This window comes from Nerophis lumbriciformis, linkage group LG06 (assembly GCF_033978685.3).
Source record: "Nerophis lumbriciformis linkage group LG06, RoL_Nlum_v2.1, whole genome shotgun sequence".
NCBI lineage: Eukaryota > Metazoa > Chordata > Actinopteri > Syngnathiformes > Syngnathidae > Nerophis > Nerophis lumbriciformis.
In genome coordinates, this window is record NC_084553.2 from 49,544,389 (window position 1) to 49,553,280 (window position 8,892).

Sequence of the window (8,892 nt, forward strand, 5' to 3'; positions counted from 1 at the left end):
GCTGTAAAGCAGTTGAGGTACATCCAAAATGCTGCTGCTCGAATCTTGACTAGGACCAGGAAATATGACCATATTAGTCCAGTGCTCAGGTCACTGCACTGGCTTCCTGTTGCTCAGACAATAGACTTTAAAACAGTTCTCCTTGTGTACATCTCTGACATGTTAGAGACATATGAACCATTTAATTCAATTTATTGTCATTGTCACAAAGAACAACACAATTAAGTTAAGAGCATCAACACTGCATAGTTTGATGTAAAGTGCCTCATGTTCCTAAACCCCAGACTCCCCATAAATAACCAAGTCTAAACATTTAACAGATTACCAATTGTTGACGTCCTTGCAACATTGTAACAGATACATGGAGATGTTGACAAGTGCATCAATGCAAAGTCTAGTTCAGAGCTATTATTGGTGGATGTGCATGGTTATTGGCCATGAGAGGGAGGCAATGCAAAGTTTAGTTCAGAGCTATTATTGGTGGATGTGCATGGTTATTGGCTATGAGAGGGAGGCAATGCAAAGTCTAGTTCAGAGCTATTATTGGTGGATGTGCATGGTTATTGGCCATGAAAAGGGGGAAGAGGGAGGTGGGGGAAGAGAGAACGTAGATGGGGGGTGTTCAGCAGCCTTATGGCCTGAGGATACAGACTGTTAGACAGGGTTGTTGTTCGGGCCTGTATGAACCTGTACCTTCTGCCAGAGGGCAGCCGGTATAGCAGTTGATGGGCAAGTTGGTGACAGTCACGTAGGATGTTCTGCACTCTCCTCTGACAGCAAGTGGTGAAGATGGAACTGATCTCTCTCTTGATTCTCTTATAGGAGCAGGGATGTTGTTCCAAATGTTTGTACCCATTACTGATAATAGCTATTGACTGAATGTTGTGCATTGATAAGGTGTTACACAATCAGGCTCTTGCAACCTTTCCACTGTGTGGTGGATGTTTAATAAACTCACACAACAGTGGAGAATTAAGTCCATTTAAAATCTTGTACATCCAAAACGCTAGTTTATATTTTGTAAAATTCTCAAAACTAAGACTATTGTATTTCTGAAGAATGGGACAATGATGAAAAAAAATGTTTTCTGTCAAATACTTTTAAAGCCTTTTTAAGAGTAATTACATTGATTTTTAGTGACCAGTTAGTAACACAGTAAAAGATCATGCATTAGAAACATATTTATATGGTGTTTTCTGGTGTTGGGGAACTAATTTGCGTAAAATTATGAATATTAAAGGTTAAAGGTTTTTCAAGGATAAAGTAGATTCCAAGGTAACACCAATATATTTAAATTCATGCACATACCAGAGTTCATCCCCTTTCAGTAAGACATATAAATACAGTGGTACCTTGTCTTACGAGTTTAGCTTTGTGATGAAGCTCCTAACCCAAAATATTTGTACAGTATCTCAAATCATTGTTCTCCGTTGAAATTGATTCCATTTAATTCGTTCTTGGCCCCCTAAAGCACCACAATGCTAACATGTAACATGCTTTTTAATAATAATATATATATAATAATGTATATAACTACAAACAATTACAATAGTTTAATGAAGTAATGTAGTAATAAAGTATAACATTTAAGGTTCACATTGGAGACTGAACTTCTACAATATCTTCTGCGAGCTGCGTCTTCGTCAAACACACCATCATCAGCTTTTCCATATTTTCATGGATACATGTCCGCCGTTTACATGTTATTTGAATTACCCTTGACTGTCCTTATCGACTCATTCTGCTTCAATGAGACTAGCAGTGATACGCTTCAACTGCTTCGCAAAGTCGGCTACATGGTCGATCATGTTTTTGTTTATTTCTTTATTTTAATTAAATAAATATAATCTGTTTCTTCTTCTCTGCACTGTACTTAACACTCGTTTTCTTGTTTCCATGGTTGGAAAAACAAGGTTAGGACTTGCTAGCTATTAGCAAGTGAGCTATAGAGTGAGACATAGGATTTTTGGCTCTGAAACAACCAGCTAACGAGCGGTGGGGAAGCTTGTAACCCGAATTTTTGATCATAACCTAAAGCACAACAATAAACCGAGCGACAGCTCATATCCCAAGAAACCTGTGAGCTGAGGTACTCGTAAGCCGAGGTACTACTATAAAACTTTGCTGGGGTATGTTTTGAAAATAGCATTTAACCCTTTGACTGCCGCACCAAGAATCCTCATCGGAAAAAAAACGTTAAGCCTTTCTTGGTTATTAGGGACACAAATAAGAAAGAAAAAGGTGATTTAAAAAAAATACCCAAAATTGTAGATTTTAAAACACTGTGCCAAACGGCATCACTGGCAAGACTTAGGCAAACTGTGTTTCGGGTACGAAAAATTCTGAGTCATGTGGAATCTTGTTTTTTGACCATTTATTGGCAATTTCAAAACAAATGTTCACATCAAGCATGATCAATTGTTCAGCCGCAATAAAGAGGACAATAATTGTGTCATAAAATATCTAGACACTGTGTCATTGATTCCCGGCTCCTTTACTAGGAGGTGCTGGAGAGCTATTCTCATCCAGAGAAAGTCATCCGGGCTGGCACTCCAGTGTGTGTCCATAATCTCTTCATCCCCTTGGTGCGCAACATCAGGCCTTCTCATAGTACGCTGCAAAGCAGGGCTTGTTGGCTGTCATGCAAAGGGAGACCTTGCATTTCTTACACTTCCACCTGCTCTGACCCTTTCCACAGTAATCGCACCGACCCCTCAGAGTGGCATGGGAGATGACCCATGTTGTCATAACGGACATCCATCTGTGGGCGAACGACAGCATTGAGACTTTTTCTCTTCAGTGGTGCTGGTGAAAGGGAAGGTCGTCCAACCTTCACTGGCTTGCTCACCAGGAGCAAACAATGCGCAACCTGGGTACGGAAATCCTTCAGTTTAGCTGGCTTCTCTTTCAGCAAGCTACAGTCTCTTTTGTACACCAGCTAGGCGTTTGAGATGGACAGGTCGAGGATATAGCCAAAGAGTGGCCAGTACCACCTTTTTGACTGTGGGGCGGGGGGTGTCTTGTAGAGGTGTACGAGCATGTCTGAATGGTCAACACCACCCATGTAGACAACAGACAGCCTTGGCTGAGGGAGGGTCTTGGAGAGGGTCCTAATCACTTTAGCTCCCAGCAGTAGATCCTGTTCTTCCTCACTAAGAGCAACATTGAAGAATGTGTAAGCTCCTTGGTAGAGGAGCATGTCATGGAGGATCCCACAGCTACTGGCTCGACTGTAGATCTTGAAGCCAAATCGATGAGGTCTGTTCCGAATGAATTGCCGCAAATTACCGGCTCTTGTGCCCTTGTACGGAACCATCACTTCATCCATTGACTGCTAGAAAGAAGATGGGATTTTGACGCACTGCTTACGCAACATGTCAAACTGTGGGAGGATCTTGTAGAAACGATCTGGGTTCCCTGCCACTTTCTGGTTGTCATTGAATCGGATGTAATGCCGCAGCAGCCGAAAACGATTTTGTGACATGACATCTGCGACCAATGGCAAACATAGTCCCATGGCCCAGTAGTCGTCAAGGGAAGGAAACTTACAGATGCCCATATATAACAGCAAAGCCAGGAACTGCTCCATCTCTGTGACATTGGTCTTGATTGGTGCTCCCAATGCTTGGGCAGAATAGAGATTGGTGTGGTAGACAATGTGTTTCACCATCTCATCCGTGAAGATCTGTTTGAAGTCGGTGAAAGGTGTTTTCACTTCTACAGACAGGTCAAATATTTCCGCTGGGACTTCGAATGGCTCAATGTCCGTCTGTTCCCAGACCCTAGGCTCGATTACAGGCTGGCTTGTAGCTCCTCTCCTTCCCTTCGAAGGAGGTGTTGCGGTTGAGCATCCTCTCCCTCTCCCTTTACCTCTCCCTCTGGCAGGATGTGTGGAAGATGAGCTTGGACCACCCAGCTCCTCATCAACTACAATGATTTCCTTTCCTCTCCTACTGCCTTTAGCGGGAGGTGCTGGAGAGCTAGCTAGCTCATCCAAAGAAAGTTAATTCTAGCTCGTGCTCCGGTCTTGGTCAGTGATCTCATCATGCTCGATTTCAGACTGGTCTGTAGCTCCTCTCCTTCTCTTCAAAGGAGGTGTTGCGGTTGAGCGTCCTCTCCCTCTGCCTCTCCCTCTGGCAGTAGATGTGGAAGATGAGCTTGGGCCAACCAGCTCCTAGTCAACTGGAATGAAGGTATTATTTCCTCTCCTACTTTTAGCAGGAGGTGCTGGAGAGCTAGCTAGCTCATCCAGAGAAAGTTAATTCTGGCTGGCGCTCCAGTCTGGGTCAGTGATCTCATCATCATCGTCAGATGGGCCCTCGGCTTCCGATTCCTCTGGATCTTCCGGAATTACTGCAAGAACAGCAGGTCTCGGCCGCCTTCCGTAGAATGTGAAGGTATTCATGTTGAATCTCTCAAGGCACCCGTGACGTGCGGTGAGGTTGATGGCTGGTGAGGCACTGACTTCATCACAGTCAGATTTACAAACATATGAACCCTAAAGAGTATCTTATTCACCATTTGATTGGCAGCAGTTAACGGGTTATGTTTAAAAGCTCATACCAGCATTCTTCCCTGCTTGGCACTCAGCATCAAGGGTTGGAATTGGGGGTTAAATCACCAAAAATGATTCCCGGGCGCGGCGCCGCTGCTGCCCACTGCTCCCCTCACCTCCCAGGGGGTGAACAAGGGGATGGGTCAAATGCAGAGGACAAATTTCACCACACCTAGTGTGTGTGTGACAATCATTGGTACTTTAACTTAACTTTAACTTTACACATACAAACTGTAGCACACAAAAAAGCACATTTAATAAAAAAACGTTATTATGGTCTTACCTTTACTTATAAATGCGCCGCTGTTGTGCTGGATTAATGAACCCCCTGATGGGAGTGTTATATCAACTAAAGCTCTCACTTCAACTTTCCACGTGCAAGATTGAATCTATTTAAAAAAGTGTAACCGAGGGTTTATAAATGTCGCCTATACTGTATGAAACTACAAAATAACAAACACGGAGGCTCCAGTTTACACGAGGACCACTTTATTTACCTTCTTTCAAAAACCTCCGCAACGTGACATCACTTCCGCTCTTAGCGCCTTCAAAATAAGAGCTCATGGCATATACTGTATAACAGCGCATAACAGGAACTTAACATCACAAAGAGGAAAGCCCATAAAAATAGGTTACAAAAGTTATTTAATAAGAAGCCAAAAAGTGCAAAAACAATAATGTTCGTGTTGGAGGAGTTGTGAATTAGGTACACCTGCAGTCTGCATGTGTACCTAATGTTGTGGCCCTGCAGTCATTCACAACTCCTCCAACACGAACATTATTGTTTTTGCACTTTTTGGCTTCTTATGAAATAACTTTTTTAAATAGATTCAATCTTGCACGTGGAAAGTTTAAGTATGGGCTTTAGTTGATATAACACTCCCGTCAGGGGTTGCAGTGCATTCTACGGCGGGGGTGCAGGAGGCGAACCTCAGCCAGTGCGTCTTTTACAGCCGTTTTATGATCGCTCAGCACAATAAATACGTTGCACACATACAGTTGTTGACAAAATACACTGTACATTATATACCTCAGCTAACTAAACTATGGAAATGTATAATATAGTTCATATAGCAATACGGTCTCACTGCACAGCAGACCAGCAGTTAGCCGAGTCCGTCCATGTTGAGGCACTGAGTGACGTGCCTCGACTGGCTGCTGTTCACCGCACCGTCTCTTCTCAGTATTTGAACGGCAAATGTGAAAATTCAGCGATTTTGAATAAAAATAATCTAAAACTGGTGAAGTTAAATGGAAAATAACTTTATAGTTTAATCACTGGATACATTTAACAATTTAATATATATTTTTTTCTTTTTAAATTGTTTGTCTTTCCATGATGGCAGGTGAGGCCATGGCTCACCTGCCTCTAGTGACTGCACGTCACTGCAAGGCACAGAGCATATGTTGGAGATCTGGGATTGATCTAGCCTTTATATCAAGCAACTGAACTGAGGTCTCTCCCACAGTAGCATTTGATTGACTACTGACATGACATGACATGGGCAATCATGTCAACGACTGGATACTTCATTGATGTGTGCTCCAAGGTTTGTGTTTGAATGGCTGCACAATCACATGATGATTGAGTCGTTGAGTCATGAAAACCCAGCCTATGAATAGGAAAGCTACCTTTTCAATGCAAATTGAACAATTGACCTATAACATTTGGGTTATTACCATGCAATAAGCCAAAATGCCTGAGAACTGCCATTGTATCCGTTTGACAGTCATTTTTGAAACATTTATTTTTACCATTATTTTTGCTTTTTTCATCAACAAGTTACATGGTTGTGTTAAGTAGTCATCAAAACACCACAATATGACAAAAAAAAAAATCCAACCTTTGAAAAGCTAACCATTATTAAGTTATAAGCAAGGAGTGGTTTTACAAAAAATAACATCACATAAAGTGAAAAGTTGCATTTTTTTAGACTGAATTTTAAATGTTTTTGTTCCAAACTGCAAGAGAATACTCAGTGTTTATCCAATGGTTGGTTTAGCTGTTATTTTAACAGGTTGCTGCTTGCAAGCTGGAGAATGCACAGCAGTGTGCTATGAGAAGCTGACCAAAGATCCAAACATCGGTCTGTGCTTTTGTCAGGCCCATCGTGTTAAACCAGGACAGTTGGGTTATCTTGGTGGAAACAAGGAAAACAAACATTGCCAGACAAACTGTCTATTTGTGTTTGTAGATGTAGTGTACGTTGGCATGATCCATCCCTGCAATCTAATGTTTGCTCTTGATGAACGGCAAAAAAATGTTCTGTGCAAAACGCCAATGGCCATGAACGCCATGTGGGTGAAGAATATTCTGGCCTGTGTTGACAGGAACGACATCTTCCTCATTAAGGTGATTACACTTTACCTTTCTCTATCAAACATTCCCAAACGTCCATGATTTTGAACATAATAATAATGCACTGTAATGCCATACACAGTAACGTGAAAAAACAGGACTCTTCTATTTCTAAACCACTGCACACAGTACGGTGAAAATGTGTGATTAACATGCACCCTTGCTGTGTTTCCTGCACTGTTATTCTTTTGACAAATACACCACAAGGTGTCGCTGTTATTAAATACCAAACTTTGACCCCATAAGTAAGATAGACTGAATGCGCTTTACAAAACAACCCGCTGTAACTTTAGGTTGTCGAGTCGTATCATTTCAAAATTTGGTACACACATTTAGGGGACTGACAAACACAATTCTGTAAAATTTGAGTGTGATTGGTTGAAAAACATCCATCCAACCATCCATTTTCTATCGCTCGTCCCTTTCATGGCTATCTTAAAGCAAAATGTCTTTGCAGGGGCATGGACAACTAAATATCCATAAGTCATTGACCATTTTGTCGCGAACTGGCATGGCTGCCGTATTTGTGACCCCAAAATGCAGGAACCAGGAGAACGGAGAGCAGGTAAGATGAGTTTAATTTACTCAAAACAGAAAATGAAGCAGTCTCGCATGTAAAAGTTCAACAAACAATTCAATTCTCGAGCACTGAGGAGTGCGCGAGGCTGGCATTAATAGGAACATGCTGATTGGCAGCAGGTGTAGATCGGCTGCCAATCAACAGCAGGTGAGGGAAAAAACACAGCACTCAGCGGGACAAACAGGAAATGGAAACAAAATAAGAGCACTGATGGGAAGTACAAACCCCGTTTCCATATGAGTTGGGAAATTGTGTTAGATGTAAATATAAACGGAATACAATGATTTGCAAATCCTTTTCAACCCATATTCAATTGAATGCACTACAAAGACAATATCATTGATGTTCAAACTCATAAACTTTATTTTTTTTTTGCAAATAATAATTCACTTAGAATTTCATGGCTGCAACATGTGCCAAAATAGTTGGGAAAGGGTATGTTCACCACTGTGTTACATGGCCTTTCCTTTTAACAACACTCAGTAAATGTTTGGGAACTGAGGAGACACATTTTTTATGCTTCTCAGGTGGATTTTCTTTCCATTCTTGCTTGATGTACAGCTTAAGTTGTTCAACAGTCCGGAGATCTCCGTTGTGGTATTTTAGGCTTCTTAATGCGCCACACATTTTCAATTGAAGACAGCTCTGGACTACAGGCAGGCCAGTCTAGTACCCGCACTCTTTTACTATGAAGCCACGTTGATGTAACACGTGGCTTGGCATTGTCTTGCTGAAATAAGCAGGGGCGTCCATGGTAGCGTTGCTTGGATGGCAACATATGTTGCTCCAAAACCTGTATGTACCTTTCAGCATTAATGGCGCCTTCACAGATGTGTCAGATACCCGTCTTGGGCACTAATACACTCCCATACCATCACACATGCTGGCTTTTCAACTTTGCGCCTATAACAATCCGGATGGTTCTTTTTCTCTTTGGTCCGGAGGACACGACGTCCACAGTTTCCAAAAACAATTTGAAATGTGGACTCGTCAGACCACAGAACACTTTTCCTCAGTCCATCTTAGATGAGCTCAGGCCCAGCGAAGCCGACTGCGTTTCTGGGTGTTGTTGATAAACGGTTTTCGCCTTGCATAGGAGAGTTTTAACATGCACTTACAGACATACTTGCCAACCCTCCCGAATTTTCCGGGAGACTCCCGAAATTCAGCGCCTCTCCCGAAAACCTCCCGGGACAAATATTTTCCCGAAAATCTCCTGATTTTCAGCCGGAGCTGGAGGCCACGCCCCCTACAGCTCCATGCGGACCTGAGTGAGGAAAGCCTTTTCTTTATGACGGGCGGACAACAGGGTGACAAGAACTAAATCATCCAGACTAGAGATAAATTGTATTATTATGTTTATCTTACCTAAAAAAAAATATATTTATTAATTAAAAC